The sequence below is a fragment of the Erpetoichthys calabaricus genome, chromosome 3, assembly GCF_900747795.2.
Source record: "Erpetoichthys calabaricus chromosome 3, fErpCal1.3, whole genome shotgun sequence".
NCBI classification, from domain to species: domain Eukaryota; kingdom Metazoa; phylum Chordata; class Cladistia; order Polypteriformes; family Polypteridae; genus Erpetoichthys; species Erpetoichthys calabaricus.
The window spans coordinates 249918069-249935785 of record NC_041396.2 but is presented as its reverse complement, the minus strand read 5'-3'; the positions used below and the strand labels follow the sequence as shown (position 1 = coordinate 249935785).

Here is a 17717-nt window from a genome sequence, read left to right as displayed (position 1 = left end):
CCTCAGATGTTGATTTATTTCTTCCTGTGAGCAGACCAGCTTCCCACTGCACCTTTGTCCTAGCAGCTTATTGGTGAACTTGAAGGAGTTTGGTGATAAAGGCTATATGTGTTTGGGCCATTTCCCACTGCTGTCTCCGATGCCATTCTGCCCAACGGAGGACCCTGATCTTCTTCCAAAGGATGTGCATCATCTGGGCCAAACTAATGCACTCCTCCAGCCCTGCCTCTTTGTAATGGATCTTCAGTACCTTTATCTCCTGCCTGATGTTGTGGATCCTCCCTGCTCTTTGATTCCTTATGTAGGGTGTTCCAGACCCTTTCTTCTCTTCTCCAAACTGCTCTGTGGCTATGCTGACAATAATGGCAGTCATGGCTTGTTTGTAGCTTCCTATCGGCATTTCCCATTTGAATCCAGAATTTTGTCTTTATCGTTATTAAACTGTTCCCATAGTATCGTCATGTTTTCTGCAGGCCATTTGACCCACCGCCTATTAGACTTGAAGTTAGAGAGGTTGGTTTGCAACACTTGGAGGTTCTGGGCACTATGGGGTGACTCTGGGCCTGGCTCCTCCTGTGCCTCACCAGGTTGGACACCTGTGCGTTGTGCTACTCCTGCTCTACACCAAACACTTCATCCTCGCTTGGTGGATTTACAAGCCATGATTGTGCTTGCAGACTCTGCCACATACGTAATGCTTGCTCATGATCGTTTGTCCATTGCTTGGGTCTACTGCTGTTGTATCCATCCAAATGAGGTGCTCATGACCCCTGGGCACCTCGGGGGGGATCTTTTCTTTGGTTTCATCATAGCTTTGTTGGGAGTTCTCCTCACACAGGATACAGATTGGGTTGCTAGCCGTCTCTCCGAGCTGTTGCTCTCTGTCCAGGTGTCACCACACTTTCGTTGTTGTCATCCAGTCCTTCCTGGCTGTTACTGATAAACTCAGGGTGTAAACTGTGAATATATATCTGCTGGTGCCCTCAATCTGGACAGTTTGTCAGTGATGAAAAATAGAAAGCAAAGAAAAAGGAAGAAGGAAAGAAAATAATTCAGCAAAAGTAACTAATAAGGTCCTAACACTACATCCCTAGAAGAGTAAGCTCTTGCTCTGTTTAACTTTTGCTTCAGGGAGTTCTGGTGAGGAATGATCATTTTTTACTCCACTATGGTAGAGTTAAAATGATGGTCAATGTGATAGTCACTCTTTCACTTATAAGGTGCATTATAAAGTCCTAATTGTGAAGATGTCTCTTAAAATGAGAAAGCCGAAACCATTTAAAACCCTCCTAAACAACCCACAAACAATATTTAAATGCAGCTACATTTAATAGCAAATGAGGAAATATTAAAGGAATTAAGAAAATTTTGGAACAACTAGGTGCTGATAAAATAAGAGTAAATGAAAGTAAATAGAACAAATAAGCTAAAGAAAACTACTAATTAAAAGTAAAATCAAACACAAACTATAAAATATAATTAAACTCAGAAAACAAAACAGAAATAACAGAAATAAAATTAAACAAAAGCAAAGACAAGGGAAAACCCCTGGATATTTAATACTAGAAATGTGAAACAAACAATAATCTCTAAACAATTATTAGAATAGAAACTTATAAAAATGAAACCTTAAACACAAAGCCAAAGGTAGAAATCAACATACAGAAAAGCAAATATTACCTTTTTTGAGGGGTTTGAAAATTTTCCAAGGAACCTAGTAAAGAGCGTGGACATGGAGTCAGCTATATTTTCCTCAGTCGACTGAAGAGTTCATAACTAACAAATCAATCTAAGAAAATAAACACAGGAAGAAAAAATAAAGGAGAAGAATAACATGGGGATAAGGGCAAGATGCAAACAGACATATAAACACCACTGAGTGGTTATTGCCATAGTTCTCTCAGATGGCCCATAACTCTACTTACCACTACATCTCATTTTCAGAGGCCAAGTATATACACATTCATGCACTCCAGCTGCCCATCCAGTGAGAAGCGGAAGGATTTTAGTGTGAACTCAATCTAGAGCTGTTCCCTCCTGACTAGTCTTGTTTTTGCTGTGCGCAAGTTATATTCTAATTTTGCTTGTTGTCTCCTAGTATGTTTTATTCCTTTGCCTCATTACCTTTCATGGATGCTTCAGGTGTGTTAATTATAGTACAATTACTTAATTAGTGATACAAGCTAATATATAAAAGGGGCCATGAACATTATTAGGAATTTAGGCATTGATCAGCTATTGTTGATGCCACCATTTAGCACTTTCCAGATTGTTTTTTTTGTTTCTTGTCATTTTGCCTTTCAGGTAATTCATGATTAGTTTCTGGTTAAAGCTGTTACATTTTATATATGTAGCTGGATTCTGACTTTAAGGTTTTGGATGGTTTGCATAGTAATTCTCTTTACAGAGTTTAATGATGAAGTATACATTCAGTCATTTCTTGCAAGTAGCATCCTGTTAAGACAGTCTAGGAAAAACTACTGGTTAATGAATTTAACCTTGACATTAATGAATATAATTTCTTTAGTGTTTTTTAAACTAAATTAATATTTGAAAAACTGTATGCTATATTGTCAAAATGAAGACAGCACTACATTCAATATGCACAGAACAATTCTTTACTTCACATAGTATTATATGCAAAAGACATCACGAATCACAGAACTGTCACAGAACTGTCACAAAGCTGGACAGATGTACAATCACCCTATGTCCACATTAAATCTTAAGGAACAATCATAAAATGCAAAGCAGTTGTAAGAGAACTAAAATAGTTTGATCTTTTTCTTTTTAAATCACTAAGAAGGATGACTCTTATTATGAAAAGTTAAAGTCGGTGACATAGCCCCTTAGGTACTGTGGGTGAGACCAGGTTCTAACAGGTTGAGGAGATGGTGCAAGTGGTTGCTCTGGCTGGAGGTCTGGTGGAGCAAAAGTGGGAGAGCAGAGTTCCTCTAGGCAGCTCTCTATCTCAGCTTGTCTTGTGGGAACACTTATGCTACCATGCTTATTTACAGAGGTGGAATGTCACACAGCCGAGTTGCAGAGGTGAAGACCAGAAAGACTGAAGCCTGTGGTCACGGTGGGGACCATAAACTCTCATCCAATCAAGGGCGATGAATTATTGAAACCCTCACCCCTATGCTTCTGATCAAAGTGTTACTTCATCTTTTGCTGTTGTATGGCGATAGAATTTTGCTGAAGTATTGAGGAAGTGTGGGAAACCTGGGGCCTCAAACGTGCAAGAGGAAGTTGCAGCTCACGCCCTAACATAAGACATGTTGGAGAGCTGCCTGTAGTGGAGTGTGTGTTGCTCTGTAATGTAAAAAGAGCATGGTGAAGAACAGTTAAAAAATGAGCAGCCATCAACCAGTGAACCCTAATGCCATTTTTAGAGTCTTGTTCAGTCTTTCTACTCTCCCATTTGCCTAGGGATGATAGAAAGCTTTCCAAATATGACAAATGACACAGATGGCTAGGAAAGAAGAAAATTCTGCTAATATAAATTGGGGTTCATTGTCAGTGGTGGCAGCAGAGAGGAGACCCCAGCAGGCAAACAGAGAATCCAAGAAATCAGTCCCTGCACATGTTGTAACAGACCCTGTAGACTGCATTTCAGGCCACTTTCAGTACAGATCATAGACCACAATGAGAAAGCATTGGTGATGCAGAACTCCTATAAATATCCAGCTGCAGATGTTCCTAAGGCAGATCTTACCACATTATAGGCTGCTGAGGATGTGGAAGAGGAGAACTAGTCTTCCAACTGACAAGGCATGCAGTCCAGTTGCAAACTAGATGTTTAATATCCCTATATGTCCCAGGCCACCATACCAGAACACAGGAGTGCGGTTTAACCTGGACAATACTCAAAAGGCCTTCATGAGCTATGGTCAAGATGCATGATTGAAGGCAACAAGGAATGACTGTATGAGTCCCACAGGCTACATAAAATGTTTTCCAACGGGACAGCTCAGCTCATATTCTTTAGGATGTACTGTACTCCTCCAAGATCTCTGAGGGCCAACTTGTATAAATGAAAACCCACAGCTGGGAAAGGACATGTTCAGAGGCACGTTGAAGCTCCTGTAAGGAGGGACAGTGTCTAGCAGTGGGAGAGTTAAGCATTTGAACAAGTTCTGGTTTGCTGATGTCAAGTCTTGGGTCTGTGGTGGAGTAGGGGGAAGCATAGGACAGCAGCTCTGCTACCACATTTTCACGGCCATGGGTGAACTGCAATATAAAAATTATACTGCTGTCTTTCCGACCAGCAATAAATCCAAAGAGGCTTGGCTCAGTGCCCTGAATTTGACAGTAGGGATGTGAGTATCTGATGGTCAATGCATAACGTGAATATACCCACCCATAAAGAAACACTCACAAGCCCCGACAAAAGCAAGAGCTTCATGCTCACTTACAGAGTACTTTAGTTCAGCATGAGACAAAGGCAATGGGTCATTCAGTACCATACTGTTCTAGCCCTACACTGGAAGCGGCATACATAACAAAGGTTAGGCAAGTGATGTCAAAATGGAGATGGACAGACTCTGAGCAGGCAGGAGTACAGGACCAAGGAATCTCCTTCCTCCAATAAAGTAACATAGTGGGGTTGTGGTGGTAAAGTACTGTGACAGATATTCGAAGGTCATTCCATTAGTGAAGCCACCTGGACAGCATTTGCAGGCTTGGGGATGTACTGGATTACATCTGCATGGGATTGGAGTGTAGAGTGGCCAATGGTACACAGACAACATCTCATAAACTCAGTGGGGAGACACTGAGAAAACACATTTATTGATATTCAGTGTGAGGTGATAAGTAGCTAATACTCTGAATGCACTGTAGAGGTGCTCATCATGGTCAGCTAGGGTTGGGCCATGCAGATAGACAACCACCCAGTAATCCTGGCAAAGGTGACAAAGACATCAAATCTCTGCTTCAGAGTGGAGAGGAATCTGCAGGTATCCTTGATGAAGGTTCAACTTAGAAAATGCTTCAGAGAAATGGAACTGGACTGTGAGTTCCTCAGCAGTTTGAGAGTGGATATTTACCTAGTATTACTGCTTTGTTCAAAGCCCTGAGGTCAATGCACAGATTTAAGACCACTATCTCTTTTTTTTTGGTTATCACTAAGCTTGAGACCAACATCAATGCATTAACTAATTCAATGATGACCACCCTCCAACAGTTTGTAATTCAGCCGCCCACACCATCCTGGAGAGCCAGGGGACCTCAACAAAGAAGCTGAAAGACAGATAATATGGAAGGATCAAGCAGAAGCTGGTGGCTAAAGGCTGAGAGATAACACAACCCTGTAAAAAAGTTCACATTTCATTTGGCCATAGCATAAAGGCAGTGAGAGTGTACCCACTATTTCAATTTTAACATTGCCATGACCACAATAGAAGAACACAGAGAGTAGTGAGAGTCAAGTGAGATAAAAACAGTTTGACATTGGTTAAATTAAGCAGAGACAGATATTCTCTGTTCAACTCCAAAGTACACGTTTTGAAGATGTGGGTTGTGGTGGTCACTGAGTGAATGGTTGTTGATGCAGTCCGGGAAGAAGATGACTATTTATATAGATGAAGCTGGGGCCAAATGATGGGCTTTAGCAAAGTAGTTATGTTTCCTGCGATTCAGGCTCCTGTGCCCCGTGCAGTGTAGCTTGGAGCTCTAGATTTCTGATGGCGCAGAGCCACAGTTCTCACAGCCACTGTGTAGAAACAGCCTGCAACTACCTCGTATAGTGTACACCAGAGCTGTCCTAAAATGAAAGCACAGAAGCTTCAGCCTCTTGTTGTGTGGCAGGGTGGTGCTGAAATAGAGAAATGACAAGTTTAACCATGAGTTCAGAAGTTGATTCATTTTGAAATGCCATCTCAATTGCTTTCACAATTCATCTTTCATGACTTTTAGGGTTAATGGCATGTTCTACAAGTAGGTCCCTCATAAATTTGTCATGTAACTCACTAAACTTACAAAAGATGGATAAATCCTGCAAACCAGCCACAAACCAATAAACTGACTCACTGGGCTTGCTGATGGTACTGATGGAAGGGAATTCATCAGATAATGGCACTTTGAAGTGTAGAAAAACGAAATTCCAGGAAGCTTATGGATGTGGAATATCCAGCCGCAGTTCCAAGCATTGTATAGTTATGGCCGTTCTGCAAGCATCACTGTATCACTCACCTTGTCTAGACCAACAGCTGTTAAATATATCTCATTGAGGACAGCTGACAAATTAGTGTCTAGGTGCATACATTTCAGAGTGGTAAATAAATCCAGGCCTAACAAGGTAGCACCATGGTGAACAACGTCAAAGGTGAAGTCAGTCAAACTATTCAATTCACTAAGTCCACTGGGAACGAAAGCTCCATTCTCATTTCCAATGTTATATTGCCAAAATGAAGACAGCAAAACAGTCAGTATGCATGCAATAACGTTTTACTTTACACAGTATATCTCATTTTGAAAAAGCACTTGCTTCATTGATGCATGAATAAGACAGCATGAAACACAGTACTGTTGCAAGGGTGTGCAGATTTAACTATGTACTTTTTCTTTAATGTTTACATTTTATTTTAACTTTCATTTTAGATAAACACTTGCTTTTCTTCATAAAGTACGGACTTTTTATTTTATGCATTTTCAGATTACTTCTCAAACATTCAAGGCCCATTGCACATTACAATGTAGCTTCGGCTGAATATGACTTAAAATCAGACACATAGAGGATCACAGGCCCCCTAGTCCATATGAGTCTGAGGTTTTTGATTGTTCAGAGTGTGTATTTCTATGTGTTTCATGTTCTAAATTTTGTTTCGAAATTGCCTTTTTTATTGTCATTTTTTTTATATTTTGTATTTATTCTTGGATCTCATGTAAGATCAACTAAAGCCATCCATTGATATTGCTGGTTAATTGGTGTTAAACATTATTATAATATGAAAGGAGCTTGTTTTGATGCATTTAGATCAAAGTACATTTTTACAGTTTACTCAGTATTTTACCCTTCAGGTTTTAAATAATGGAAGACATAAAAAATGGTCTTGGGTTTGTGCAATCTTTTATATTTATTGAAAGTGCTTCATACAAAAGTGGTAATGGTTTTCTTACCTTATTAGTGTTAAGCCTTTCATTAATGAATTACATTTATAAAGCAATTTTCTAATCTTCTCAAAGTACTTTTACACAGTCGCTTCAACCACCCACCATGTAAGCATCCATGTGCATGATGCGATGGCAGCCATTATTGCACCAATACACTCATTACACATTAATCATTAGGTGGTGAAGGGGTGAGAGAGACAGTTAGCCAAAAAGAAGTCAGGGAATGAAATGAATGAGGCCATGATGAACACTTTATCAGGACATGTACTCGAGGACACCAGTGGAACTTAAGGGGATGTGAATTTAGACTGATGCCATGAAGCATTTCCTTACACAGAAAGTTGTTAGAATCTGGAACAAACTACCTAGACATTGTGAAGACTGGCTCGGACACAGACAGGCAGACACGTACATGTCACCCAACACACGTTTATTTAATTGACTATTTACAATGTTCCTGTGCCCACATATCCCAAAGTCCTGGCCACAACACAATGCCTTCTTCAGGCCGCCTCCTTGTCTTCCTCCCGACGTCATCCTACTTCCTCCCAATTCTTGTCAATGACTGGAGGGAGGCGGCCCCTTTTATACACACCCGGATATGCTCCAGGTGCTCCCCGGCAATCTTCCACCGGCACTCCCCAGTGTGGCGGAAGTGTCGACTGTGTACCCGGAAGCACTCCGGGTGTCCCTTCTTCCCTTCCCCCCAGCACCTCCGGGTGTGGCGGAAGCACTGGAGTCCAGGGTCCCCAAGGCATCTGGGCACCCCCTGGAGGTGGCCGCCAATACAACCAGGGCGGACGCCCCCTCGCGTTCTGGAGGAGGAATTAGCCCTCCTCCTGTCCTCCTGGGCGTCCTGGCAGGGCATGAGCCCCGTCCGGGTGCCACAACATATAGTTATAAGCAGAAACCTTGACAATATTTAAGAAAATTCTGGAAGAGAATTAGCCAAACAAACAAACTCGATAGATTGAATGGTCTCCTCTCCTTTGTCAAGTTTCTTATTTTCTTATGACATTGGAGTACCACCCTACTCTTTTCAAAAGTTGCCCTGCGATCTTTTATGACCACAGTGAGTCAAGACCTCGGTTTTACATCACATCCTAAGGACAACACCATTTTTTCATCATAGGGTCCTTGTCACTACACTGTTGCATTGGGATTCATTGGGATTCACACACCAGACCACAGTGTAAATGCCCCCTGATGGCTTCACCTACACTTCTTCCAGCAGCAACCCCAAGCTTTTCCTAGATTCCAAACATGCTTAGCTTCAGGTGGATTACCTGTCTGAAGGGCAAGTGGTTGGCTTGCACACGGAAAGGGTGCCAGAGTTAATGGGAATGACTGTGAGAGGAAACGTTAAACAAGATAGAAACTGAAAAGGTCAGTCCTATTGTGCCACAAAACACAATTGTGATACAAGACATCATAGTAAAACATAGAAACAAAAGTCAGGAACCAGAAAATCTATAGATCAACAGCTACACATGCATGCTTTCTCAGAAAATCCACAAACTCAAATGATGATATATCTTAATGTGTTGCTATTTATAACATCACAGTGATGACAACAATTATGTCACTTAGGGAAGTGTAGTCTGTAGCAAGCAATGCTGCTTTGTGATGATGGCAACACATAATGGTGGCTTCTTAGGAAAACAAAATGGCGTTGGAAATTGTGCAATTTAATTTTTAATAATTGAAAACAATTTTTAAAATAAGCTGGCACAAAAAACATTATTAACTGTCTTACAAATGAAACATATTGGGAAGCAACCATTAAGTAAGAAGGTTAAACAAGCATTCAGAAAACAGTTAGTGTCGGGCTGTCAGGCAGTGGAGAGCTGCAATATAATGGCCACATCTGTGCACCAGGTATCTCAAAGATTTAAACATTTTGTAGGTTAATAATCATCTCTTATATTTGCGTATGCCTACTTTTTAACCTTTAAGGCAACCAAAATTGAGCATTTTAACTTCAGTTTTTAGAAAAAGTATTTAAGGTTTTTTGAATTAGGAATTAGAGAGGATTTATCCTGTTGTTTTGGCCCTGATGCCCAGTATTCCAATTAGGGGAGCCAGGCTTAAAGCCAGATGGTTTCAGTGCATGAGTAAAAGTAAGATAACTAATGTAAATGTGGCAAGGGTTTTTACTACTACATTTGCTTAAGTATTATTTTGAATAAATTAAGCAATTTGGTTTGAGGGAGCAAAAGATATTTAAATGTTTTTTATGGACACTTTCATTTTGGTGCCAATAAAAATCTAGCAAAATTATTTTCTAAATATTTTGGCTGAAAGTTGTGCATGACATTATCAGGCCGCTGTTATTCAAGACAGAGGATTGCAGTCATCCCATATTTAAGTTTCTGGATTCTGAATCAAACCTTTGTGCTTAGTGAAAAACTTCTCAGAGAGTTAAAACTTTATGTGTTTCTACAAAAGTCATTTGATATATTTGGTAAATTTCTATGAAATGGCACCACAATTCATTTGGTGACATCACAACTAGCAAGCGTCACTCTTCAAACTAAGTCAGCCCAAATTTCAGCATGAAACAATTCATTGTCGATGTTCTACAGATGTTTGAAGCAATTTTGTTTTCCAAAAAACTGTGTTTAACTTGTGTTTTTACCATACTTATTAGATGACCCTTGTACAGTTTGATTTTCTTTTTATGGTTTATGATTTAGCATTTACAGTATGTTTGAGTTTTCTTCATAATGCTGGTTTTGAACTGGGTTCATTTTAAGCTTGGTGTTCTCACTCATCTCCTGGGGCCTCATGTATAACGTTGTGCGTAGAACTCACACTATAACATGGCATAAGCACAAAAGCGGGAATGTGTGTACGCACAGAACAATCCAGATGCAGGAATCTGTATGTACGCAAACTTCCATGTTGTTCCACTACATAAATCACGATCAGCGTGAAAAGTAACGCACGTGCCTTCTGTCCCGCCCCAACTCCTCCCAGAATTACGCCTCTTTGAATATGCAAATCAATATAAATAGCCTTCTGTGAAAAGACAATGGCAAAAGCACAGGGGGAAACTATAAGAATTTCAGCGATTACCAAGTGGAGGCAAAGGAAAAACTTACTATTTGTTGGTTTAAACAGTGGTATAATCAACAAAAGGAAGTTGATCGAGTGTCGGAGAAACTCGAAAGCTCAAGTTCACAAAGTCGCACCAGTGCCCGAAATAAAAAAGAAGTCACACATCAAAGTCGCCGTGAAAAGGCGAGTCGTAGCCCTCTGTCTGAGTGTCATATGAAAGCTTATTAGGGTACAGACAAAAAAAATTAGCACAGAGTGGGATAAAAGCACGAAATGTCAACTTTAATCTCGAAATGTCCACTTTAATAACGTAGTTTATTTTGCCATTAAAGTAGAACATCATAAACTTCATCTTAAAATTGTTTAATTTACTAGTTTCTCAAATCCCATTGTAACTAAAGTAGCATGTTAAATGCTTTGTTCTTATTTGATCTTCTTTGTGCTCTGTGTGTGAATCACTACCTGCTTCTTAAACGGGCTTTCTCTTTCTCTGACAGGACACATAATCCATTACATTCGTGATATTACAGCTCTCTGAATAATTAAAATACTGAGATGTATACATGATATCATTTTCATCATGATAGGAATGAAAGCATGTTATTAAACATGGGAACACGGTGGCGCAGTGCTTGTTCATGTCTCACGCAAGAGGCTTGCTGAGCCATGCGCAACTTTCAATGAAATAATTTATTACAGAAGTACTGTCTCTTTCAAACGTACTAACCTCTAATTCCTGTCCTTACTTTTCTTTCTCCAAATACCCAATCGCCACACAATCAGCTCTGTAATAGACGTTAAGCTATCTGTAAGCTTAGAACACCGATTATTCAAAATTTTTAAGGAACATTGAAATATCTTCGTAGTACATGTTTAATTATTATATCCATCTAACCTTCCAGTGTTGCATCAGCACCAACAAGAATACAACGCAATGCAGGAACAATCCCTGAACTATCTAGCACTGCGGCACCGTGTCCTCATATGTTTAACTATTAACAATACAGATTATTTAAATGAAGTTAAAGTTTTATCTGTATAATATAATCAACATATTTTGCTGCATTTCATCTTAAAAATGATATCGTCATCATATGTAAATAGGCGCTTTATAAAGTGGCGCAGGTTGTGCAATATTATAAACTGTAGTGCAAGTTTACAGTGAGGTAATTGTACTTATAAGTACAAACAGTTCTACAAGGAGCACTTGATGGACTGATTGAGTGCATTTATAGTTCTTGGATGAAACTTTTTCTAACCGCAAAGTCCGTACGGGAAAGTCTCTGAAACGTTTTGCCGTGGCTCAGGCAGTGTTTGCCTTCATGCTGTATACCGATAATTCTCTTTCCAATTAGCTGCTGCTGTGATTCCCCACTCAGATACAGTGATATAAATACTCCGAGTGGTGCCGTGAGAGTAATATGGAAAAAGATGATCTGCTGTGGCAACCCTTAACGGTAGCAGCTGAAAGAAGAAGAAGATGCATTGAGAAGTAACAACGCTAAAGCAGTTATGGTATTTGGAATACTATGGCTATTCCCTGAACCATTATATTGCTGCAGGTTAATACAATCAGATGCATTACACTAATAAACAATATGCAGTTAGTTTCAGTGTATTTATAAAGCCGCGTCAGGAATATGGATCTAAGAAAGAAAGGGTGACCACACAGGAACAGTAGCACTGCTTTGACGCTGGGTGCCGCCAGTCTGCAAAACCGAGCGGAGAAATTGTGTACGCCAGGGTATGAGGTACCGTGCAAATGTGCGTGGCTTTACGCCAAGTTTAGGTTTTATACATCGCAATTTGAGCGTGGAAACGTTCGTACGCAACATTTCTGTGCGTACGCACCATTTATACATTAGGCCCCTGGTCTCTTTGACAATTACTTCATTTTGTGTTTTTCCAACTTTAAGGGAGAATACCAAGTGGGCCACACAGTTCAGGCCAGATACTAGAGGATGAGAATGTTATCTGACACAATGATCTCAGCAAATCCAGTAATATGGTTTCAGATAAATGTGGCAAGCTTATCACTTTCAAAAGAAAATTTTCATTCACTACTTCAGCAAAAAAATAAGTATGCGCAGTATCTGCTATGCTAACAACAAGCCATGGATTACAAGTGACATCAAGGGCCTTTTGAACTAGAAGAAAAGGGCTTTTTAAAGACGGTGATCAGCATGAGCTCAAGCGCGTGCAGAAGGAAACTCCGAGTCCAGCTCAGGGCGGCGAAGGAGCAGTACAGGAGCAAGCTGGAGCAGAAGTTGCAGAATAACAGCATGAAGGAAGTGTGGAATGGGATGAAGATCATCACTGGCTGCAGCTCGAAGCGGGGTACCACCATCGAGAGAGACGTGAAGAGAGCAAACCAAATGAACAACTTCTTTAACAGGTTTGACCACCCTAACCCACTCTCACTCTCACCTCGGAGTATTGCACCCTCCACACATCCTTCTGCTGATACCAGCATAGGAGAGACATCCCTGTGGTCCTCTACAGCGCATCTTCAACCTGAGCCTGGAACAGGGGAGAGTCCCGAGGCTTTGGAAAACATCTTGTATCACCCCAGTCCCAAAGGTATCACGTCCTAGTGAGCTGAATGACTTTTGGCCTGTTGCTCTGACATCACATGTGATGAAGACCATGGAGATGCTGCTGCTTCACCACCTTAGGCCACAGGTTCAACATGCCCTTGACCCTCTGCAGTTTGCATATCAGGAGAAGGTGGGAGCGGAGGATGCCATCATCTATATGCTACACCGATCCCTCTCTTACTTGGACAGAGGCAGTGGTGCTGTAAGAATTATGTTTTCTAGACTTCTCTAGCGCCTTCAACACAATCCAACCTCTGCTCCTTAGGGACAAGCTGACAGAGATGGGATTAGATTCATACCTGGTGGCATGGATCGTGGACTATCTTAAAGACAGACCTCAGTATGTGCGTCTTGGGAACTGCACGTCTGACATTGTGGTCAGCAACACAGGAGCGCCACAGGGGACTGTACTTTCTCCGGTCCTGTTCAGCCTATATACATCGGACTTCCAATACAACTCGGAGTCCTGCCATGTGCAAAAGTTCGCTGATGACACTGCTATCGTGGGCTGTATCAGGAATGGGCTGGAGGAGGAGTATAGGGACCCTAATCAATGACTTTGTTAAATGGTGCGACTCAAACCACCTACACCTGAACACCAGCAAAACCAAGGAGCTGGTGGTGGATTTTAGGAGGCCCAGACCCCTCATAGACCCAGTGATCATCAAAGGTGACTGTGTGCAGATGGTGCAGACCTATAAATATCTGGGAGTGCAGCTGGATGATAAATTAGACTGGACTGCCAATACTGATGCTCTGTGCAAGAAAGGACAGAGCTGGTTATACTTCCTTAGAAGGCTGGCTTCCTTCAACATCTGCAATAAGATGCTGCAGATGTTCTATCAGACAGTTGTGGCGAGCGCCCTCTTCTACGCAGTAGTGTGCTGGGGATGCAGCATTAAGAGGAAAGACGCCTCACGCCTGGACAAACTGGTGAGGAAGGCAGGCTCTATTGTTGGCATGGAGCTGGACAGTTTAACATCTGTGGCAGAGCGAAGGGCGCTCAGCAGGCTCCTATCAATTATGGAGAATCCACTGCATCCACTAAATAGTATCATCTCCAGACAGAAGAGCAGCTTCAGCGACAGACTGCTGTCACGGTCCTGCTCCACAGACAGATTGAGAAGATCGTTCCTCCCCCAAACTATGCGACTCTTTAATTCCACCTGGGGGGGTAAACGTTAACATTTAACATTATACATAGTTATTGTCTGTTTTTCACCTGCATTATTATCTTTCTTTAATTTAATATTATTTATTGTATCAGTATGCTGCTGCTGAAGAATGTGCATTTCCCATTGGGATTAATAAAGTATCTATCTATCTATCTATCTATCTATCTATCTATCTATCTATCTATCTATCTATCTATCTATCTATCTATCTATCTATCTATCTATCTATCTATCTATCTATCTATCTATCTATCTATCTATCTATCTATCTATCTATCTATCTATCTATCTATCTATCTATCTATCTATCTGAAGGCTGTCATCAGCTCTCTTCTATTACTTGTTATGTCAGAAGAGGTGAGTAGTGAATTTTCTTCATGGTCAGAGGGTGTGCGCCACACCCTCATGTTTCTTCAAGTCAAATCGGTGGGCTTATTCTTGTTCCAGGACAGTGGAATCTCTTTTAGTGCTTTTTATCCCAGATAAGCAAGTCATCATTGAAATATTGCTTTCATATGGAAAATTATTTCATTTCAATAGGGGCACAGCCTGCTAACAGAGAAATCCTCTAACAGAAAATATGCTTTTCTTATTACATGCATGACAGTTGTTAAATTTAAATTTCTCACTAACCTAGTGACCAAAAATACATGACAGATTAATCATTATGTAATTTTGGAGTAATCCTAAATATGAGGTTCTTACTTAAAGAAATAAAAATGCCACACAATCCAAGTTGGAAAAACAAACTCAAAAACTCAGGCTACATCAGTAGGTCTCAGATTCTCCTAGTTGGTGAACCGTTGATACCATACAAAAATAAAATAATAATAATTAATATCTTTAATCCAATAATTCAAACATATCTTTCCTTCTATCCATTTACTTTGTGACAATATTAGAATTTTTTTGGGACTTTGGCCTCTCCCATGAGCACAGGATGCAAAGCAGAGCCGACTCGTACTTTCCTGCTCACATTCACCCACAGTGGCAATTTAGAGTCTCCAATTTACCAGGCAGTACATAAATTAATTTATATTTTCCTAACATTAAAATATGTTTGTGATTAGGTTATATATGTTCTTTGTAGTTTGTGATTTAGTATTATAGTTTCTTTACTTTAACTTAACTCAGTTCATTTTATTTATATGCAGTGCTCAGAATGCTTTCAAAAGTTTTCAGCTTGCCCAGCTATAAGTTAATGGTGTATTTAGAATTACGATAGAAAGGAACGGAAATTAGTTCATACAGGCCAGATCGTTCATCTCTCTACCCACACTGACTGCAACCTCTTCTGGGGATTTCCACCTACATATTGGTAAACATTTTGCAGCAAATGAAAGAAGAGAAGCAAAAGTAAAAAGGTCAGCCATTAAAAAAAAACATCTAAAGAGCATTTGAAAATATGCTGGGGAGATTTTTCCAAATATAGACCAGTAGAGACCAGAAGAAAGAAAAGAGTGGTCTGATAATTCCATTTTATTATGGCCATAGAAGAATAACATATCTTTGTATACTGTAAATCTATCCACCCATTTTCAAATCAGATTAACACAGTTCATTATCAGAGGAGCCAGAGGCTGCTCTATCATCATGTAGAGCAAGGCAGGAAATAACCTTTAATGAGGCCCTAGTCCGTCACAGGATACACTCAGGTACACACTCACAAAGGAGCACTTAGGTGTCATCATTTAATCTGTCATGAATATTATTTAATACAAGGGGCACCACAAGGGCAGCAACTAACCTAAAGGTGATCAGCAGTAAGCTTACCACTATGTGACCATGTATTTACATATCTGGCAGACAATTTTATCCAAAGCCTTTCACACAATATACATATTACATCCATATTTGAATAATATGAGCTCCTCTATAGGACATGACTGGCTCAAGACAACATAGTTAGTCATGGCAATTTAGATGACATCCTTGCAGTTTATAGTCCAAATTCATCAGACACATATGACTAGTTATGTAGTCCCCAATAAAGGTTGGCATAAAATAAATGTAGACATGCACACTTATTGGAAGGACTTAGCAAAAGACAACCCCTCAATATACCCAAATAAGTGAGAGGCAATAAGTCTAAGAAGGTATTGTGCCTACTGTTTGTAACAAAAGTAAAAGAGCAGTCATCATCTGAGGCCACAGTCCACAATACTATTTTTTTCATTTAAAACTGAAAATGAAATTAGTCTCCATTGTTGCATTTCGTCTACACTACCCTGGCATGTGTAACCCCTGAAAACTTAGACTTTTAAAAATACTCTCCAGGGGCCACATGCATAACGCTGTGCGTAGAATTCACACTAAAACATGGTGTAAGGACAAAAGCGAAAATGTGCATACGCACAAAAAAATCCAGATGCATAAATCTGTGCAACCGCCAACTTCCACGTTCTTCCACTCCATAAATCCCGGTCAGCATGAAAAGTAACGCACGTGCACACGCCTGCTGACCCACCCCAACTCCTCCCAGAATTATGCCTCTGAATATGCAAATCAATATAAATAGCCCTTAAGCTCAGCATTCTGTGAAAAGGCAATGGAAAAATCACGGGAAAGAATAAAAGAAATTCAAAGAATTCGATGTGGAGGCAAGGAAAAACGTACTATTTGTTAGTTTAAACAGTGGTACAGTATAAGCAACAAAATGAAGCTGATTGAGTGACATAGAGTGTCAGAGAAACTCAAAAGCTCAAGTTCACAAAATCGCACGGTGCCCGAAATAAAAAAGAAGTTGTCAGATATCAAAGTTGCCGTGAAAAGGTGCATTGTAGCCCACCATCTGAGTGTCATATGAAAGCTTACTAGGGTACAGAGAAAAGAAAAAAAAATAGGGACAGAGTGAGAATAAAGCTCGAAATGTCAACTTTAATCTCGAACTTTCCACTTTAATCATGTAGTTTATTTTGTCATTAAAGTAGAACATCATAAACTTCCCCCTTAAATTTTAATTTACTAGTTTCTCAAATCTGCGGTGGGTTGGCACCCTGCCCAGGATTGTTTCCTGCCTTGTGCCCTGTGTTGGCTGGGATTGGCTCCAGCAGACCCCCGTGACCCTGTGTTCGGATTCAGCGGGTTGGAAAATGGATGGATGGATGGATAGTTTCTCAAATACCTTCGTAACTAAAGTAGCACATTAAATTCTTTGTTTTGTATGTGTTCTTCCATGTGCTCTATCTGTGTGAATCACTATGTGCTTTATGACACTAGAGGGCGCTGTCGCTCCTCAAAACCCCACAGACAAACGACCAGACACCAGGCAAAAGCACTAGAAATATTTTTAATTTCTTTGTTTCTTTGAAATTGTGCCACAGTGCATCACAATTACCCCAATGAACAATAAATCAATAATGATAACAATAATCCTCCTCTCCTCCCAGCAGCTCCGTCACTCTACCTCCCAACTCTGGCTCTCCTTGCTGGGTCTCGCATAGTTCTTTATATAGTCCGGGTCAGATGAAGAGTTATATTTTTCTCCAGCCCAGAAGTACTTCTGTTTTTCCATCCCCATGACTTGGGAGTACTTCTGGGCTACAGGGAAAATAAAAATCTCCCTGCAGAGTCACACGATGGCACCCACGGCACCCAGCAGGGCAGTGAAGTCGAACTCCATCTCCCATGGTGCTCTACAGGAATCCGGGGCACCTCCATGCTGCAGGAAAGATGCCATCTAGTGTCTTGAATGTGTCAGCCGGGATGAGCTGCCGGCCGTCCATCACAACTTCTTAAACTGGCTTTCTCTTCCTCCGACAGGACACAG

At 40.5% G+C, this 17717-nt stretch overlaps 1 long non-coding RNA gene across 1 annotated transcript in view; it reads right to left on the bottom strand.

The window, feature by feature from the left end:
- The window catches only part of LOC114647580 (uncharacterized), a 45311-nt gene that overhangs the window by 13657 nt on the left and 13937 nt on the right, over nucleotides 1-17717 (bottom strand). Inside the window, exon 2 of the long non-coding RNA XR_003715565.1 lies at nucleotides 1681-1789. This is a non-coding gene — a long non-coding RNA (uncharacterized LOC114647580). The remainder of the gene's footprint in view (nucleotides 1-1680; nucleotides 1790-17717) is intronic.